Source organism: Lissotriton helveticus, chromosome 3_2 (genome assembly GCF_964261635.1).
Source record: "Lissotriton helveticus chromosome 3_2, aLisHel1.1, whole genome shotgun sequence".
Classification (NCBI taxonomy): domain Eukaryota; kingdom Metazoa; phylum Chordata; class Amphibia; order Caudata; family Salamandridae; genus Lissotriton; species Lissotriton helveticus.
In genome coordinates this window covers 501,452,970-501,475,047 of record NC_136062.1, presented here as the reverse complement: position 1 = coordinate 501,475,047, position 22,078 = coordinate 501,452,970, and the positions used below count along the sequence as shown (strand labels likewise).

The window sequence follows — 22,078 nt, the reverse complement described above, 5'->3', positions numbered from 1 at the left end:
ATCTAAGTCTAATAACTAAGATGTCACTTCTCGTCACAGGAAGCTGCTGAATGTGACATTTAAGACTCTGTCTAACCCATATGACTAAGCCCCCCATAGGGCGACCATGACTTTTTTTGACTGCTGGGACAAAGAAATTCAAGTATCCCACTTTATATATAGCATCAGTTGCCCACAACTCTTGGAACAGGCATATGTCAAAATAATCAATAAATTCCTGCCAATCAGGCGAAATGAATTTAGTCCCTATTCCTGCCACATTCTATGAGATGAAGGAGGTGTAGCACACTGGCTCTTTGGAAACTGAAATCAAGTCGCCCCCCGTAGGATCATCACTTGACCTATGATATACAATGTTCTGGCATTCCAGGGAATAAGATTCATTGTGTAACACAGTATTAGCAGTGGCTGTAACATTATAACCAGCATTGCCCTCCCTCACTACGCTGTTCCCCTGAGTAGGCACTACGTTTAGGCTCAGGTTCAGTTCTCCCTCGTCCCTGTTCCTCTCTACTGTACTACATAAGGCGGGACTTAGATATGCATGATGTCAGTCGCAATCCGCCAGCCCAGAGAGAGCCTCGAATCTCTTGAACAGCCTTACATTCCCCAGTGGGCAGTAGGTTGGGGTGGTACCCTGCTGGAAAATATCCCTCTCGGAGGGAACTGGAGGGCCATAGAAGTAAGACAGGGGAAGAGCCTGAATCCCAGGGGAATGATCATTACAAGGCCAATTACAAATGTGATTAACACATCTGTAATTTCTAAAATTAATAATAATACAGTCCCCTGCAACAGTCTTACATCCTCTTCCAATCCAATTGACTCTTGTAACACCCATGATCTCAGCTCGCATATTGGTTGGCAATGGGCGGAACTTATTAAGCCAAAAAATACACTTATGTTTTAGATCAAGATAGGATTCCTGCTTCCCCTGAGCAACTGGCGGGACCCCAACCAACACTACTACAAAAGGGGCTGATTGGGGAAGGAGATCAATGTAAGGTAGTTGGGCGTCATCATATACCGGGGATAGGTGGGGCAGATTTTGTTGTCTAGCCTCCATCCTTCTACCATTGCCCTGAGTTGTTCCATTATTCCCTACCAACGATGACTCAGCCCCTACTTTATTTGGAACCGGGGGTAAGGCTTTAGTTACATTCTTAGCCTGGGGGCATCTATTAGTATGTGCTATAGTCCCATCCCCTGCCGGCACCGGAGGCTGAGCGATAGCAGGTGGCACCCCTTTACTAGGCTGGCTTGCTTTGTCCCCCTCAATTATCGTACCACTAGAGCTAAGATCAGTTGTATTATGCACAGTTGATGTTATCGGGCGAGCAGCAGTGATACTGTTCCTCAGTCCTGCCTTCTTTTGGGCTTGTGAGAATGAAAATTCAAGACATACCAGTCTATTTTCTATTGAGTCCAAGCGATCATGGATTGGATGGCATATCTTCTTATTAGTGCCCTCCAGTTTTTTCCAAAACTGAGGGCCCAAATCTGGGTAAGGTTCCACCCCCTCAGAGATCGGATTCATATTATGGCCATCTTTACCATGGGGACCAGGCTGCTTAGGGCTGTGTGGTGGAATTACCACCGAGTCCTCTTTAGTAGCAGAGTTTTTCGCGCTTTTTGCCTTCCTTCCCCCTGTATGTGGTTGTGACCCTGGTCGCTTTCTTTTTGCCGGTGCACCCCCAGTCTGTCGTGCCGTTTCTTGTTTTGCTTGGCATGCTGAGCGTGTTCTTATATTAAGTGTTGGGGCTCTGTTTACATTCCCTTCGGAGCTGTTGCTATTAAGCGAGGCCTCGCATGTATCAAAGATAATTACTGGCTGGGGCGATAGGGATCTCACCTCCACTCCCGATGGCGGAAGCGTCCCCTCTATGTCAGCATGATGACTCTGTGGCGATCTGCTCCTCGCCAGGGTGCCCAGGGAAGATCTTTTATCAAAGGCAATGTCAAGGGAGAGCCTTTTCTCAATGAGCTCTCTGTCCTTTGCCAGGGCTGATGAAACTCTAATAAGAAAGTTATCTAAAGTGCCCATTAGTGTGCCCCCAGTGGATTTCCTTCCGACTGTCCCCTCTTCGGGCGTGGCAGCCATGTTTGGTTACAACTGGTGGGAGGCTAGTGTTGCTGCACAATCAAATATTTCTGCCCAATGATATATATTGAAGCACTAACCTTGTTATTCTAGAGCTCCAGGTGTTAGTGGGGTGGCCCGTCCCGTTCTTGTCCTGTCTTGAACAGGCTTAAACGGGCCCGCCCGGCTTGTCCCGCGACGCGGGGCAAAGCGCTGTTTAAATGCGCCTCCCGGCGCTGGTGGGACGTCTATGGAGCGCGCCGCCGCTGAGCCTGCCGGGAATTGTAGTCCCGTGGCGGCGGCGCGGGTCTCGGCGTCCGGTGACTCCTGGCGGTGGCGGCGAAGTGCTGTGTCGTCCTGCTGTGGCCCCGGTATGCAGGTAAGTTCTCTCCCGCTCCTGCCGGGCAAAACGCTGTTTAAATGCGCCTCCTGGCGCTGGTGGGACGTCTATGGAGCGCGTCGCCGCTGAGCCTGCCGGGAATTGTAGTCCCGGGGCGGCGGCGCGAGTCTCGGCGTCCGGTGACTCCTGGCGGTGGCGGCGAAGTGCTGTATCGTCCTGCTGTGGCCCCGGTATGCAGGTAAGTTCTCTCCCGCTCCTGCCGGGCAAAGCGATGGGCTCCAGGATTGGCGCTACATGTCATGGAGAACTACAACGCCATTCACATGTGCACCAGAAGGACAATCGGACAGATTCACATGTGCACCAGAAGGACACTCACACAGATACACATGTGCACCAGAAGGACACTCAGACGGATACACATGTGTACCAGAAGGACACTCGGACAGATTCACATGTGCACCAGAAGGACACTCGCACAGATACACATGTGCACCAGACGGACACTCGCACAGATACACATGTGCACCAGACGGACACTCGCACAGATACACATGTGCACCAGAAGGACACTCGCACAGATACATATGTGCACCAGACAGACACTCACACAGATACACATGTGCACCTGACAGACACTAGGACAGATACACATGTGCACCACACAGACACTCGGATAGATACAGAAGGACACTCGGACAGATTCACATGTGCACCAGACGGACACTCACACAGATACACATGTGTACCAGACGGACACTCGGACAGATTCACATGTGCACCAGAAGGACACTCGCACAGATACACATGTGCACCAGACGGACACTCGCACAGATACACATGTGCACCAGACGGACACTCGCACAGATACACATGTGCACCAGAAGGACACTCGCACAGATACATATGTGCACCAGACAGACACTCACACAGATACACATGTGCACCTGACAGACACTAGGACAGATACACATGTGCACCACACAGACACTCGGATAGATACAGAAGGACACTCGGACAGATTCACATGTGCACCAGACGGACACTCACACAGATACACATGTGTACCAGACGGACACTCGGACAGATTCACATGTGCACCAGACGGACACTCACACAGATACACATGTGCACCAGACGGACACTCCGACAGATACACATGTGCACCCGAAGGACACTCGCACAGATACACATGTGCACCAGACGGACACTCGGACAGATTCACATGTGCACCAGAAGGACACTCGGACAGATTCACATGTGCACCAGAAGGACACTCGGACAGATTCACATGTGCACCAGAAGGACACTCGCACAGATACACATGTGCACCAGACGGACACTCGCACAGATACACATGTGCACCAGACGGATACTCGCACAGATACACATGTGCACCAGAAGGACACTCGGACAGATTCACATGTGCACCAGAAGGATACTCGGACAGATTCACATGTGCACCCGAAGGTCACTCGCACAGATACACATGTGCACCAGACAGACACTCACAAAGATACACATGTGCACCTGACAGACACAAGGACAGATACACATGTGCACCACACAGACACTCGGATAGATACATATGTGCACCAGACAGACACTCGCACTTATACACATGTGCACCTGGCAGACACTTGTACAGATACATATGTGCACCAGACAGACACTCGCACTTATAAACATGTGCACCTGGCAGACACTCAGACAGATACACATGTGCACCTGATAGACACTCACACAGATACACATGTGTACTTGGTGTACACTTGGACAGATTCATATGTGCACCGGGCGGACACTCCACAGATACACATGATCACCTGACAGACACTTGGACAGATACAAATGTGCACCTGATGTACTCGGACAGATTCATCTGTGCAGCGGGCGGCCACTCACACAGATACACTTGTGTACGTGACAGACAATCGGACACATGCGCATCAGATGGACTCAGACAGATACACATGTGCACCAGATGGACGCTCGCACAGACACACGTGCACCTAGCAGACACTCAGACAGGTATGCATGTGCACCAGGCGAACACTCTGATAGATTCACATGTGCTCCTGATAGACACTCAGACGGATTCATATGTGCACGGGGCAGACAATCACGCATATATACATGTACACCTGACGTACACTCACACTGATGCAGATGTGCACCTGACAGACACTCAGACAGATACACATGTGCACCTGACAGACATTTGGAGAGATTCATATGTGCACTGAGTGGACACTCACACAGATACACATGTGCACCTGACATACACTCACACTGATACACATGTGCACCTGATGTACACTCACACTGATACACATGTGCACCTGACAGACACTCGGACAGCTACACATGTGCACCTGGCAGAGACACTCACACTGATACACATGTGCACCTGGCAGACACTTAGTCAGATACACATGTAAACCAAGCAGATACTCACCCAGATCCACATGTGCACCAGGCAAACACTCACACTGACACACATGTGCACCTGGCAGACTTAGAATGATACACTTGTGCCCCGGGGGGACACTCAGACACATACACATGTGCACTTGGCGGATACTCACCCAGATACACATGTGTACCTGGCGGACTCTCACACAGATTACACATGTGCACTGGGCGGACACTCCGACAGATACAAATGTGCACCGGGCAGACACTCAGACAGATACACATGTGTGCCGGGCAGACACTCAGACAGATACACATGTGCACCAGATGGACACTCAGACAGATACACATGTGCACCGGGCAGACACTCAGACAGATACACATGTGCACCTTATGGATTCTTTCACAGATACACATGTACAGCGAGCAGAGACTCGGACAGATACACATGTGCACCAGGCAGGTGCTCACACAGGTAGACATGTGCAATGGGCAGATGCTCACACTCACTCCTGAAACACACTCACGCCTGAAACACTCTCACGCCTGAAACACACTCACACCTGAAACACACTCACGCCTGAAACACACTCACGCCTGAAACACATTCATGCCTGAAACACACTCACACCTGAAACACACTCACACCTGAAACACACACACACCTGAAATACACTCATGACTGAAACACTCATCCCTGAAACACACTCACGCCTGAAACACATGTGCACCGAACAGACACTCAGACAGATACACATGTGCACAGGGCAGACACTCAGACAGATTCACATGTGCACCTGGCAGACACAGATAAAGATACAAGTGCACCTTATGGACTCTTTCACAGATACACATGTACAGCGAGCAGAGACTCGGACAGATACACATGTGCACCAGGCAGGTGCTCACACAGGTAGACATGTGCAACGGGCGTACACTTACACCGATACACATGTGCACCTGGCAGACGCTCACACAGGTAGACATGTGCAACAGGCAGATGCTCACACTCACTCCTGAAACACACTCACGCCTGAAACACACTCACACCTGAAACACATTCATACCTGAAACACACTCATGCCTGAAACACACACACACACCTGAAATACACTCATGACTGAAACACTCATGCCTGAAACACACTCACGCCTGAAACACACTCCCGCCTGAAACACACTCCCGCCTGAAACACACTTCCGCCTGAAACACATTCACGCCTGAAACACACTCACGCCTGAAACACACTCACGCCTGAAACACACTCACGCCTGAAACACACTCCCGCCTGAAACACATTCACGCCTGAAACACATTCACGCCTGAAACACACTCCCGCCTGAAACACACTCCCGCCTGAAACACACTCCCGCCTGAAACACACTCCCGCCTGAAACACATTCACGCCTGAAACACACTCATTCCTGAAACACATTCACACCTGAAACACATTCACGCCTCAAACACATTCACGCCTGAAACACACTCACGCCTGAAACACACTCACGCCTGAAACACACTCACGCCTGAAACACACTCACGCCTGAAACACACTCCCGCCTGAAACACACTCACGCCTGAAACACACTCCCGCCTGAAACACACTCCCGCCTGAAACACACTCCCGCCTGAAACACATTCACGCCTTGTTAGAAATGGGATCCCTGGCTGGCCAGGGCTTGCGCCAAAGTCAGTCAGAGACCACCACGTCCACGTCAGGGCAAGGGAGTTACACGCCAAGATAACCCCTGCTCACCCCCTTGGTAACGTAGCACGAGCAGTAAGGCTAAACTTGGAGGAGATGTGAGTTAAGTGTTTGCGCACGCACCCCAGCAACAACACCCAAGGCCCACCACAAAGGAAACTCCACACAAGATTATATATAAAAATAGCCTTTGTATTACACCAAAACACATTAGATAAAAACACACACTTTACAATGTGCCAACAGGCACGGGCAGAATTTACAGGGGATATGTACAAGACAGGGCCACCTGGACCACTGTCAGGAATCAGCACTTTTAGAACTTAGCACATAGAATGTAAATGACTTTAGCACACAACCAGTAACTACTGGTAACCAGGTAAGTACCACCTACGCAAGCCTAACCACCTTAGGAGAATATTGCGCAGGGAACCAGGACCTCACTAGCACCACCTGCACTAGGAGAAAAACCACCTAAGTATCACAATACCTGTAGGGGTATAAGCACATAACACATGATGCATAACATACATTCAGAGGTGTAAGGAAGGAAAACACATGATGCCTAAAAACATTCAGAGGTGTAAGAACACAATTGCGCAAAAATCACATTTAGGCAGGAACACCAGAACTTTCCCAATGTCAGGGGCCTAAACGTGGCAGCTGCCCACGAAGTGCTGGGCAGCTGTAAAGCAATGATGGTGGGGACAACGTTGGAGCCTCCCAGGCTCTGCAAAGCACTTGTGTCCCCCAAGAGCCTCGTGGCTCTAACCAAACAGAATGGCCCTCCTGAGCCTCTCAGGGCTCGTAACTAAATATGGGCTGTGAGCCTCTCTGGGCTCTCAAGACAAATGGCGCCTTCTTGGGCCCCTCGGGGCTCCCAGAGGTCGGTGGGGACCCGTGACCAATGCAGCACCGCCTGGAGCCTCCCGGGGCTCCTCAACACATGGGGCACCGAGCCTCTCGGGGCTCTGACAACAAATGGCCCCGCCTGCTGGAGTCCCCCTCCTGGGGACTTGAAGAGGAAATGGTGCGGTTTGAGCCTCTCGGGGCTCTGGGGACAGACTGGGGTGGAGCCTCGAGGGAGCGGCCCGGTATCCAGTGGGGCCGCTCCGGGGACAGCAGAAACCCACCCCGAGGCCCTCTCCTTACCGGGCTCTTCCGGGGGGGGAGGGGGCAGCACTCTCCTCTGCTGGCGGCCGGGGGACTCCCTCTTGGCTCCTCCGGTCGCGCTGGCTCTTCTCTCTCTCTCTCTCTCCGAGGCTCTCCCTTCACATGGGAGCCCCGGCAGGCAGCTTCTGGCTTCCTCTTCTGGTGCAGGAGCACGGGGTGGGCTCCCGTCAGCTTCCTGTTGTCCCGCTCGTCCCGCCCCCCGGCCTGCCTGACTTCCGGCCGGGCGGCGGCGGCAATTCCTTCGCAGCCACGGGGTTTAGAAATGCTGGGTGGGCACCGGCAGAGGGGGTGAAGGCGCTCCTTAGCGCTATCAACAAAAATAGAGCGCTCCTTGCGCTAAAAGGACATGAAAGCGCTCCCAGGCGCTTAGAAGGAAAGTACAGCGCTCTCAAGCGCTATAAGTAAAATAGAGCCCTCCTAAGCGCTAGCAGCAGAAATAAGCGCTCCCAAGCGCTAGGGCACAAAATACAGCGCTTCCAAGCGCTTGAAGGGTGAACAAAAAGTCCAGCAACGTCCTTAGGTAGGCAGGGGGCAAGGCTGGGCCCAGAGCCAGCTCACTGGGCCTCCAGGCAGGGAGGCAGTCCAAGTGGCGGTACTCCTGCCCAGCAACAGCAGCAGCCCCCTCAGACAGGATCAGCAAAGAACAACATTCATGGGGACACAGCCCCTTCTTATACTGCAAAACCCTTTGTCTGTAGGTGCAGGGTGGGGGAGAAACCAGTCGCAGCTGGTTTTGGAGCACCCTTGATGGGCTCAACCACCCTTTTCATTCACTAGGGAGGCTAGGGTCGTTAGACACACCACAGGGGGCGGAGCCAGCATTGTGTGCGGAAAGCCCAGGCCCATTCAGGACACAGGTGCACTCCTCCCCAGCCATCAGCATGCTAATCTCCACACTCACCACCGGGCAGACCCATCATGACTCATGGATCCTGGCGTCCCAGCCAGCTCCAGCCAATCACACGCCAGAACTCTCACAGCACACACACAGCCATGTCTAGAAGTGGCACTTCCACACTAGACACATACACGCCGCATACATCATTTCGCAGCATTCAATCACACAAGTCCGCACATACCAGACTCGAGCCTGTACACCCCACGCATCAGGAACTACCAGGGACACATACATTCCCCATGCATTCCTTTGGGAGGGCAGGCCAACCTTACTCCACGCACTGAGAGTGCGCACGCACTTTCCACTGGGACACAGTGAAAGTGCGCAGAACCCACAAATCACCATCACCAGGTCACCATTAAAAGCAAAAAGTTTAGGGGTGAACCTGCCAGAAGGGCCAAGTCCAACACAACCCCCTTCCAGCCAAAACGCAGGGGAGACCAATCACCACCGTGATGGACTTCCCTGCTTGGGGCGATAGAACACGGACGCAAGCCCGTAAATGCAGGGACACCCTCCTGTTCTACGCCACGGTGAACCCATGGGATTCCTTCTAAAACCACTGTCAGGACCAACTAGGCTACCCCACTGGTACTCCCGAGCTGTCCGCGGCCAGGACCAGGCCCTGGGCCACCCAGGTGCCACCGGTCCTTGCCTATTCACAGAGTGGGGGGTAGTAACCCCTGGCACATAGTAGCCATTCTCCACTCTCCCTGTCTGCAAGACAGGACTAGACTGCCACTGGTTCTCCAGGCTAGGGTCTACACCCTCAGGCGGACCAGGAGTCTAAGGGAAGGCTCTCCTCCCCCTACCTCTTCTCCTAGGGTTCCTCTTCCTCCGGCGAGGGGTACACCTAGAACGCCATTCCAACCCAGGGTTTAACCCCTCAGGTTGCACCAGGGTCAGAGGTGGGCTCTCCCACCCTCTGCACCCCCCTCCAGAGGTCTGCCCTCTCCCAACTGGAGAGGTTCCTCTGAAAGAAGAACCGGTCAGGACACTGGTTACAGTCGTCCTACCCTTCTGTTCAGGCTGATCCTGAACCTGGCCTCCCAACCTCTGGTCTAAAACCTTTGGTGGAACAATTGCCTGGCACTCCAGGACTTCTGGGGATTCACACACCATCCCCCTGAGGCTAACAAATGACACATATGTTGTGTGACTGTCTGTCTGGCGCAGATCTCCCGTCCCCTGTCCACCTGACAGTGCGTGAAGATCCCCCAGACCAGAAGTGGCGCCACCCGGGTCCCCCCAAGAAGATCTAGCCCAACTGGCTAGTCCCTGGTCCACTGGTGCATCCACTGGGAAACTCGTCCCCCAATCACTCCTCATGCTGGACTCCTGTACCCTCCCTACCGGAGCGGTACTGTCAGACTCTAGAACCACAGGAGCTCTGTTTACAGACGCTTCAGGTCCTCTACTCACTAGGAGATCTTCCTCAAATGGACTAACAGGACAGCCTAGGTCCCCAACCTGGTGTTCCCTCAAGAAACCATCCAAGTCCTGAGGCAGGGCTTTGTGCGTCTGGGGAGCCTCGGTCTCCCTCTCACTCCTGCTCCACTGAGCCAGGCAGTGAGCGCCTACACCCTCCTCGCTATCCTGGGACCTAGCTGGGCTACACTGAGCCTCTTCCACCACGCTGGGCTGGAAGATACCTGAACCACTACTTTTGGAATCACTCCCTAATGACTCTAGAGAACCTCTAGCACTTTCTCAGCGCTCTGCTTCCTCTGCAAGGCTGTCTGGATCAGTCAACCCACATTCCAACAGGTGTTGGCGCAACCCAGGCAAACAACTACTGAGCACCTGCTCTCTTAGAACCAGATCAAATAGCTTGGTAAACTCAGCTTCCATGTGAACCTCTAACCAATCAGCCAGTGCACCTTGACATTCATCCACAAACTCTTCCCAAGACTGGTGAGACAGTTTCCTACTGCCCCAGAATTTCAGCCTTAACTCCTCCTCTGGGGGAACAGGTACCAGACTCTGGGAACTGGGAATGGGACTTCCTGCACTGGGCTCTCTATAGCTGCCACCACTGGACTCAACCCTCCCCGGGAATCCAGAAAATTAAAACTGCGCGCAGGGGATAGTCTACCCTCCAGAGCTACTTTGCCTCTGGTGGAGGCCCTCTCAGCCTCCTCTATCCTCTCCTGCGCTAAGACCCTCTGAGTCTCTAGCTGTTGCTTTCTAACGCCCAGCTGTGCCATAGCCTGGGCATGCTCTAACCTGAGCTTCTCTAAAGCCAGCTGGTGCTCCCTTTCTCTCCTCCTATCTTCCCACTCCTCTGGATACAGGGAAAGGGATGAGGCACTGCCTCCTACACTGGACCCAGCAAGGGACTCCCTATCTATGGGGTCTTCACTCTCTGCTGGCGTCCCTGTACTGTCATTTTCTTCCTCCTCTTCAGACTCTTCAGGGCTCCCCTCAGACCCACCACCCTCATGGTGTGAGGCCCAGGCCCTTTCCTCACTGCGCTCAAGATCCCTTTGTTCCTTACACCATTGGACCAGGTGGTTCCTAAGTTCGTACTTAGTATCTGACCCATCCACCCCTATGTCTCTCTCTCTACAGAACCTTACTAACTCTCCCATACTGTACCAAACTAGATCACTGAGATCAAAAACAGGCTCCATCTTGGCAGGACGTTCTAGAGACAAGATTACACAGGGTACCTAGGGGTCTGAGCTTAACACAGGAGTACACAATTGACAAAGGGTTCAGTAAGCTCTCTATCCTAGAGAACTCAACCTCACTTGTCTAGTGCAACACACCATTCATCCACACACAACCCTCCCCTCGGACTGGTAAGGCAGTTTCTACCACCCCTGATTCCTCAACCTGACCACACGTGACACAGGTACCGACTCTGGGCGCAGGGCGGGGGACAAATGTACTGGACACAATGACACTATGATACCTTTAGGAGAAGAAAATAATGGACCTTAAAAAACAATAATCCCCAACATGTCGAGTTTTGTAGTGCGGCCAGTTGCCACTGTGGTACAACGCAAACACAAATCCTTATCCCCACCGCTGCCAGCCAATGTTAGAAATGGGATCCCTGGCTGGCCAGGGCTTGCGCCAAAGTCAGTCAGAGACCACCACTTCCACGTCAGGGCAAGGGAGTTACACGCCAAGATAACCCCTGCTCACCCCCTTGGTAACGTAGCACGAGCAGTAAGGCTAAACTTGGAGGCGATGTGAGTTAAGTGTTTGCGCACGCACTCCAGCAACAACACCCACGGCCCACCACAAAGGAAACTCCACATAAGGTTATATATAAAAATAGCCTTTGTATTACACCAAAACACATTAGATAAAAACACACACTTTACAATGTGCCAACAGGCACGGGCAGAATTTACAGGGGATATGTACAAGACAGGGCCACCTGGACCACTGTCAGGAATCAGCACTTTTAGAACTTAGCACATAGAATGTAAATGACTTTAGCACACAACCAGTAACTACTGGTAACCAGGTAAGTACCACCTACGCAACCCTAACCACCTTAGGAGAATATTGCGCAGGGAACCAGGACCTCACTAGCACCACCTGCACTAGGAGAAAAACCACCTAAGTATCACAATACCTGTAGGGGTATAAGCACATAACACATGATGCATAACATACATTCAGAGGTGTAAGGAAGGAAAACACATGATGCCTAAAAACATTCAGAGGTGTAAGAACACAATTGCGCAAAAATCACATTTAGGCAGGAACACCAGAACTTTCCCAATGTCAGGGGCCTAAACGTGGCAGCTGCCCACGAAGTGCTGGGCAGCTGTAAAGCAATGATGGTGGGGACAACGTTGGAGCCTCCCAGGCTCTGCAAAGCACTTGTGTCCCTCAAGAGCCTCGTGGCTCTAACCAAACAGAATGGCCCTCCTGAGCCTCTCAGGGCTCGTAACTAAATATGGGCTGTAAGCCTCTCTGGGCTCTCAAGACAAATGGCGCCTTCTTGGGCCCCTCGGGGCTCCCAGAGGTTGGTGGGGACCCGTGACCAATGCAGCACCGCCTGGAGCCTCCCGGGGCTCCTCAACACATGGGGCACTGAGCCTCTCGGGGCTCTGACAACAAACGGCCCCGCCTGCTGGAGTCCCCCTCCTGGGGACTTGAAGAGGAAATGGTGCGGTTTGAGCCTCTCGGGGCTCTGGGGACAGACTGGGGTGGAGCCTCGAGGGAGCGGCCCGGTATCCAGCGGGGCCGCTCCGGGGACAGCAGAAACCTACCCCGAGGCCCTCTCCTTACCGGGCTCTTCCGGGGGGGGTGAGGGGGAGGGGCAGCACTCTCCTCTGCTGGCAGCCGGGGGACTCCCTCTTGGCTCCTCCGGTCGTGCTGGCTCTTCTCTCTCTCTCTCTCTCCGAGGCTCTCCCTTCACATGGGAGCCCCGGCAGGCAGCTTCTGGCTTCCTCTTCTGGTGCAGGAGCACGGGGTGGGCTCCCGTCAGCTTCCTGTTGTCCCGCTGGTCCCGCCCCCGGCCTGCCTGACTTCCGGCCGGGCGGCGGCGGCAATTCCTTCGCAGCCACGGGGTTTAGAAATGCAGGGTGGGCACCGGCAGAGGGGGTGAAGGCGCTCCTTAGCGCTATCAACAAAAATAGAGCGCTCCTTGCGCTAAAAGGACATGAAAGCGCTCCCAGGCGCTTAGAAGGAAAGTACAGCACTCTCAAGCGCTGTAAGTAAAATAGAGCGCTCCTAAGCGCTAGCAGCAGAAATAAGCGCTCCCAATCGCTAGGGCACAAAATACAGCGCTTCCAAGCGCTTGAAGGGTGAACAAAAAGTCCTTAGGTAGGCAGGGGGCAAGGCTGGGCCCAGAGCCAGCTCACTGGGCCTCCAGGCAGGGAGGCAGTCCAAGTGGCGATACTCCTGCCCAGCAACAGCAGCAGCCCCCTCAGACAGGATCAGCAAAGAGCAACATTCATGGGGACAGAGCCCCTTCTTATACTGCAAAACCCTTTGTCTGTAGGTGCAGGGTGGGGGAGAAACCAGTCGCAGCTGGTTTTGGAGCACCCTTGATGGGCTCAACCACCCTTTTCATTCACTAGGGAGGCTAGGGTCGTTAGACACACCACAGGGGGCGGAGCCAGCATTGTGTGGGGAAAGCCCAGGCCCATTCAGGACACAGGTGCACTCCTCCCCAGCCATCAGCATGCTAATCTCCACACTCACCACCGGGCAGACCCATCGTGACTCATGGAGCCTGGCGTCCCAGCCAGCTACAGCCAATCACACACCAGAACTCTCACAGCACACACACAGCCATGTCTAGAAGTGGCACTTCCACACTAGACACATACACGCCGCATACATCATTTCGCAGCATTCAATCACACAAGTCCGCACATACCAGACTCGAGCCTGTACACCCCACGCATCAGGAACTACCAGGGACACATACATTCCCCATGCATTCCTTTGGGAGGGCAGGCCAACCTTACACCACGCACTGAGAGTGCGCACGCACTTTCCACTGGGACACAGTGAAAGTGCGCAGAACCCACAAATCACCAGGTCACCATTAAAAGCAAAAAGTTTAGGGGTGAACCTGCCAGAAGGGCCAAGTCCAACACAACCCCCTTCCAGCCAAAACGCAGGGGAGACCAATCACCACCGTGATGGACTTCCCTGCTTGGGGCGATAGAACACGGACGCGGGCCCGCAAATGCAGGGACACCCTCCTGTTCTACGCCACGGTGAACCCATGGGATTCCTTCTAAAACCACTGTCTGGACCATCTAGGCTTCCCCACTGGTACTCCCGAGCTGTCCGCGGCCAGGACCAGGCCCTGGGCCACCCAGGTGCCACCGGTCCTTGCCTATTCACAGAGTGGGGGGTAGTAACCCTTGGCACATAGTAGCCATTCTCCACTCTCCCTGTCTGCAAGACAGGACTAGACTACCACTGGTTCTCCAGCCTAGGGTCTACACCCTCAGGCGGACCAAGAGTCTAAGGGAAGGCTCTCCTCCCCCTACCTCTTCTCCTAGGGTTCCTCTTCCTCCGGCGAGGGGTACACCTAGAACGCCATTCCAACCCAGGGTTTAACCCCTCAGGTTGCACCAGGGTCAGAGGTGGGCTCTCCCACCCTCTGCACCCCCCTCCAGAGGTCTGCCCTCTCCCAACTGGAGAGGTTCCTCTGGAAGAAGAACCGGTCAGGACACTGGTTACAGTCGTCCTACCCTTCAGGTCAGGCTGATCCTGAACCTGGCCTCCCAACCTCTGGTCTAAAACCTTTGGTGGAACAATTGCCTGGCACTCCAGGACTTCTGGGGATTCACACACCATCCCCCTGAGGCTAAAAAATGACACATATGTTGTGTGACTGTCTGTCTGGCGCAGATCTCCGGTCCCCTGTCCACCTGACAGTGCGTGAAGATCCCCCAGACCAGAAGTGGCGCCACCCGGGTCCCCCCAAGAAGATCTAGCCCAACTGGCTAGTCCCTGGTCCACTGGTGCATCCACTGGGAAACTCATCCCCCAATCACTCCTCACGCTGGACTCCCGTACCCTCCCTACCGGAGCGGTACTGCCAGACTCTAGAACCACAGGAGCTCTGTTTACAGACGCTTCAGGTCCTCTACTCACTAGGAGATCTGGACTAACAGGACAGCCTAGGTCCCCAACCTGGTGTTCCCTCAAGAAACCATCCAAGTCCTGAGGCAGGGCTTCGTGCGTCTGGGGAGCCTCGGTCTCCCTCTCACTCCTGCTCCACTGAGCCAGGAGTGAGCGCCAACACCCTCCTCGCTATCCTGGGATCTAGCTGGGCTACACTGAGCCTCTTCCACCACGCTGGGCTGGAAGATACCTGAACCACTACTTTTGGAATCACTCCCTAATGACTCTAGAGAACCTCTAGCACTTTCCCAGCGTTCTGCTTCCTCTGCAAGGCTGTCTGGATCAGTCAACCCACATTCCAACAGGTGTTGGCGCAACCCAGGCAAACAACTACTGAGCACCTGCTCTCTTAGAACCAGATCAAATAGCTTGGTAAACTCAGCTTCCATGTGAACCGCTAACCAATCAGCCAGTGCACCTTGACATTCATCCACAAACTCTTCCCAAGACTGGTGAGACAGTTTCCTACTGCCCCAGAATTTCAGCCTTAACTCCTCCTCTGGGGGAACAGGTACCAGACTCTGGGAACTGGGAATGGGACTTCCTGCACTGGGCTCTCTATAGCTGCCACCACTGGACTCAACCCTCCCCGGGAATCCAGAAAATTAAAACTGCGCGCAGGGGATAGTCTACCCTCCAGAGCTACTTTGCCTCTGGTGGAGGCCCTCTCAGCCTCCTCTATCCTCTCCTGCGCTAAGACCCTCTGAGTCTCTAGCTGTTGCTTTCTAACGCCCAGCTGTGCCATAGCCTGGGCATGCTCTAACCTGAGCTTCTCTAAAGCCAGCTGGTGCTCCCTTTCTCTCCTCCTATCTTCCCACTCCTCTGGATACAGGGAAAGGGATGAGGCACTGCCTCCTACACTGGACCCAGCAAGGGACTCCCTATCTATGGGGTCTTCACTCTCTGCTGGCGTCCCTGTACTGTCATTTTCTTCCTCCTCTTCAGACTCTTCAGGGCTCCCCTCAGACCCACCACCCTCATGGTGTGAGGCCCAGGCCCTTTCCTCACTGCGCTCAAGATCCCTTTGTTCCTTACACCATTGGACCAGGTGGTTCCTAAGTTCGTACTTAGTATCTGACCCATCCACCCCTATGTCTCTCTCTCTACAGAACCTTACCAACTCTCCCATACTGTACCAAACTAGATCACTGAGATCAAAAACAGGCTCCATCTTGGCAGGACGTTACAGAGACAAGATTACACAGGGAACCTAGGGGTCTGAGCTTAACACAGGAGTACACAATTCACAAAGGGTTCAGCAAGCTCTCTATCCTAGAGAACTCACCCTCACTTGTCTAGTGCAACACACCATTCATCCACACATAACCCTCCCCTCGGACTGGTAAGGCAGTTTCTACCACCCCTGATTCCTCAACCTGACCACACGTGACACAGGTACCGACTCTGGGCGCAGGGCGGGGGACAAATGTACTGGACACAATGACACAATGATACCTTTAGGAGAAGAAAATAATGGACCTTAAAAAACAATAATCCCCAACATGTGGAGTTTTGTAGTGCGGCCAGTTGCCACTGTGGTACAACGCAAACACAAATCCTTATCCCAACCGCTGCCAGCCAATGTTAGAAATGGGATCCATGGCTTGCCAGGGCTTGCGCCAAAGTCAGTCAGAGACCACCACTTCCACGTCAGGGCAAGGGAGTTACACGCCAAGATAACCCCTGCTCACCCCCTTGGTAACGTAGCACGAGCAGTAAGGCTAAACTTGGAGGCGATGTGAGTTAAGTGTTTGCGCACGCACCCCAGCAACAACACCCAAGGCCCACCACAAAGGAAACTCCACATAAGGTTATATATAAAAATACCCTTTGTATTACACCAAAACACATTAGATAAAAACACACACTTTACAATGTGCCAACAGGCACGGGCAGAATTTACAGGGGATATGTACAAGACAGGGCCACCTGGACCACTGTCAGGAATCAGCACTTTTAGAACTTAGCACATAGAATGTAAATGACTTTAGCACACAACCAGTAACTACTGGTAACCAGGTAAGTACCACCTACGCAACCCTAACCACCTTAGGAGAATATTGCGCAGGGAACCAAGACCTCACTAGCACCACCTGCACTAGGAGAAAAACCACCTAAGTATCACAATACCTGTAGGGGTATAAGCACATAACACATGATGCATAATATACATTCAGAGGTGTAAGGAAGGAAAACACATGATGCCTAAAAACATTCAGAGCTGTAAGAACACATTTGCGCAAAAATCACATGTAGGCAGGAACACCAGAACTGTCCCAATGTCAGGGGCCTAAACGTGGCAGCTGCCCACGAAGTACTGGGCAGCTGTAAAGCAATGATGGTGGGGACAACGTTGGAGCCTCCCAGGCTCTGCAAAGCACTTGTGTCCCCCAAGAGCCTCGTGGCTCTAACCAAACAGAATGGCCCTCCTGAGCCTCTCAGGGCTCGTAACTAAATATGGGCTGTGAGCCTCTCTGGGCTCTCAAGACAAATGGCGCCTTCTTGGGCCCCTCGGGGCTCCCAGAGGTCGGTGGGGACCCGTGACCAATGCAGCACCGCCTGGAGCCTCCCGGGGCTCCTCAACACATGGGGCACCGAGCCTCTCGGGGCTCTGACAACAAATGGCCCTGCCTGCTGGAGTCCCCCTCCTGGGGACTTGAAGAGGAAATGGTGCGGTTTGAGCCTCTCGGGGCTCTGGGGACAGACTGGGGTGGAGCCTCGAGGGAGCGGCCCGGTATCCAGTGGGGCCGCTCCGGGGACAGCAGAAACCCACCCTGAGGCCCTCTCCTTACCGGGCTCTTCCGGGGGGGGGAGGGGGCAGCACTCTCCTCTGCTGGCGGCCGGGGGACTCCCTCTTGTCTCCTCCGGTCGCGCTGGCTCTTCTCTCTCTCTCTCCCCGAGGCTCTCCCTTCACATGGGAGCCCCGGCAGGCAGCTTCCGGCTTCCTCTTCTGGTGCAGGAGCACGGGGTGGGCTCCCGTCAGCTTCCTGTTGTCCCGCTCGTCCCGCCCCCGGCCTGCCTGACTTCCGGCCGGGCGGCGGCGGCAATTCCTTCGCAGCCACGGGGTTTAGAAATGTCGGGTGGGCACCGGCAGAGGGGGTGAAGGCGCTCCTTAGCCGCTATCAACAAAAATAGAGCACTGCTTGCGCTAAAAGGACATGAAAGCGCTCCCAGGCGCTTAGAAGGAAAGTACAGCGCTCTCAAGCGCTATAAGTAAAATAGAGCGCTCCTAAGCGCTAGCAGCAGAAATAAGCGCTCCCAATCGCTAGGGCACAAAATACAGCGCTTCCAAGCGCTTGAAGGGTGAACAAAAAGTCCAGCAAAGTCCTTAGGTAGGCAGGGGGCTAGGCTGGGCCCAGGACCAGCTCACTGGGCCTCCAGGCAGGGAGGCAATCCAAGTGAAATGAATGAATGAAATGAAAATGATTCTTTTATAGCGCATGGCTACCCGGAGGCATCCCAGCGCTTGAAGCTGCGGCGGTAGAAGGTCCGAGAATGAAAGAAGGGATCTAATTGTTGGTTAGTTTCCGGGGAAAAGCCATGTTTTTATTTTCTTGCGGAATGAAAGATGATTGGATTCCTGGCGAAGGGGGAGGGGCAGGGAGTTCCATAACTTTGAGGTATTATAAGAAAAGAGGCGGCCACCAGAGCGAGCCTTATTGATTCTGTTGACTTTTGCCAGATTGAGATCGTTGGAGCGCAGGTTTCTGGACATTTTATATGGTTTGATCAGGTTAGTAAGGATCGGGGGGCCTTTGCCTTGGAGATTTTTATGGGCAATACAGAGGGCCCTGAAGTGTACCCGTTCTTTGATCGGTAGCCAATGAAGTGATCTTAGCGCTGGCTTGGCTGAGGAGCGATGGTTGGTGCTCGTCAGCAGTCTAGCTGCTGAATTTTGGACTACCTGAAGTTTACAGATCACAGAGGCCGGGGCTCCCAGATAGAGCGCATTACCGTAGTCAAGCCTAGATAAAATCAAGGCTTGAACTAGGATCTTTTTGGCTCTATCCAGCAGTTGAGGCAGGATTTTGCTTATGGATTTTAACAAGCCGAAACAGGTGGCCGCAGTTTTCCTGGCTTGTACTTTAAATGAAAGATCATCATCCAACCAGAATCCTAAACTCTTGATCACGCTTCTTGGAGTAGGACCAGCACCCATAGAAGGGGGCCATAGCGTGGGGGAATTAAATGATGCCTTCTTGCCCAGTAACATCAGTTCAGTCTTCTCGTTAAGTTTGAGCTGAGACTTGCCCATCCACTTTGCTACCTCCTCAAGACAGTCACTCAGACTCGTGTGGGACAGGTCTGCCTGGTTCAGAGAGACCACAAGCTGAGTGTCATCAGCATAGCTGATTAATTCAATTCCGTAGGGGGCCACTATCTCTGCTAGGGGGGACATGTACACATTAAAAAGTGTGGGGCTCAGGGAGGAGCCCTGTGGAACCCCACACTGCAAGGGTATCGGCGATGAATGGCAATCCCCTTCAAATACCTTAAAATACCTTTTCTGAAGGAAAGATTGAAGCCATGCAAGGGCTTTTCCCGAGACTCCGATTTTGTTTAGACGGGCTAAAAGGATACGGTGATTTACCGTATCGAAGGCGGCACTGAGGTCTAGGAGGATGATGGCCACATTGCCACCTGTGTCCAGGATCCTCCTAGACTCTTCAACCACCTCAAGAAGTGCCGTCTCCGTCCCTTGTCCAGGGCGGAAGCCTGTTTGAGAAGGATGGAGTAGATTAAAGGCTTCCAAAAATGAGGACAGTTGGCGGTTGACCAATCTTTCTGTCAGTTTACTGATACCCGGGAGAAGGGAGATGGGACGGTAGTTGGATAGGTCTCCGGGGTCCAGGGTAGTTTTTTTTAACAATGGTTTGACCATGGCCATTTTCCAGTCCCGTGGCACTATGCCTGCTTCAATCGAGGAGTTGATCAGATTGATGACTGGAGTGGCGATGATGGGCAGGACTGATTTCAGAATGTGAATTGGAGCAGAGTCAAGCGGCGAGCCACTTTTTATTGTATTGAGGAGGGGGGGTAACAATTCCTCAGTGAGCGGGGTGAAGGAGGAGAGTTCAGGAGTAGAGCCTTGGGAGGGAGGTTTAGTTGACGATGGTGATTCGGGGATGGAAATGGGTGGGAGACCCAGGAATTTTTTTTGAATTTTAGTATGGAAGAAAAGTGCAAGTTCTTCACAACGGGACCCTGATGCATTTGGGGCAAGACTGGGGTCGGGGTTTCAACAGAGTTTTGACAATTCTAAAAATCTCTTTCGGTGAATTGGGAGATGCAATGATTTTCTCTGCGTAAAAAGCTGTTTTAGCTGCCTTTAACGCAGATTTATAGGCTTTGATAGAAGCCCTGTATTTAGTTTTTATCTCAGGATCAAAGTTTGTTCTCCATTGTCTCTCCTCTTTTTTACAGCTCTGTTTGAGTTTTCGGAGCTCTGGGCTAAACCAGGGATGATTGATTGATCCTCTTTTTTGGGTTACAGATTTCATAGGGAGGATAGTGTCCAGTGAGTGCTCTATCCACTGGTTAAACTCTGGGTTCGGTGTAGTGATATCAGGGTTAGTGGGAGGTAAGGTAGTCCTTAGTACTTCCGACCAAGTGGCGGTCCTCCTGCCCAGCAACAGCAGCAGCCCCCTCAGACAGGATCAGCAAAGAACAACATTCATGGGGACACAGCCCCTTCTTATACTGCAAAACCCTTTGTCTGTAGGTGCAGGGTGGGGGAGAAACCAGTCGCAGCTGGTTTTGGAGCACCCTTGATGGGCTCAACCACCCTTTTCATTCACTAGGGAGGCTAGGGTCGTTAGACGCACCACAGGGGGCGGAGCCAGCATTGTGTGGGGAAAGCCCAGCCCCATTCAGGACACAGGTGCACTCCTCCCCAGCCATCAGCATGCTAATCTCCACACTCCCCACCGGGCAGACCCATCATGACTCATGGAGCGTGGCGTCCCAGCCAGCTCCAGCCAATCACACGCCAGCACTCTCACAGCACACACACAGCCATGTCTAGAAGTGGCACTTCCACACTAGACACATACACGCCGCATACATCATTTCGCAGCATTCAATCACACAAGTCTGCACATACCAGACTCGAGCCTGTACACCCCACGCATCAGGAACTACCAGGGACACATACATTCCCCATGCATTCCTATGGGAGGGCAGGCCAACCTTACTCCACCCACTCAGAGTGCGCACACACTTTCCACTGGGACACAGTGAAAGTGCGCAGAACCCACAAATCACCATCACCAGGTCACCATTAAAAGCAAAATGTTTAGGGGTGAACCTGCCAGAAGGGCCAAGTCCAACACGCCTGAAACACATTCACGCCTGAAACACACTCGGTCTGTGAGGGTGACCCTCAGCGGGCTCCACCCTCGAAAGCCTACGATATGGCAGTCCACCCTGCACAAGACCAGTGATCCTCATGCTAGAAGCCAGGCCCTGGGTGAACATCGCAAGAAACCCGTTCATTGAATTCCCCAAAATTAAGCCCTACTTTGGGGGTTGACACTTTGCAGAGCGGGCCGCCATGGCATGTTCACCGCCATTACATTCGTTTTTTACCAAATGTAGTCCGCTGCACCAGCCGGAGCACTGTCAGTGAAAATACTCTTCTGTTTCACTGGAGTACCAAACAAAGGGTGGGCGGCTCAGGCACCACAGATGGCTCAGGCACCACAGACGGCTCAGGCACCACAGGCGGCTCAGGCGGCTCAGGCACCACAGGCGGCTCAGGCACCACAGGCGGCTCAGGCACCACAGGCGGCTCAGCCCCCACTGGCAGCTCAGGCACCACAGGCGGCTCACGCACCATAGGCGGCTCAGGCA

The 22,078-nt window shown here is 53.2% G+C and overlaps 1 protein-coding gene across 1 annotated transcript in view; it reads left to right on the top strand.

Annotated features, from left to right (window-relative positions):
* The window catches only part of LOC144826182 (uncharacterized), a 456,019-nt gene that overhangs the window by 397,268 nt on the left and 36,673 nt on the right, over positions 1-22,078 (top strand). The gene's annotated exons all lie outside the window — the stretch shown is intronic.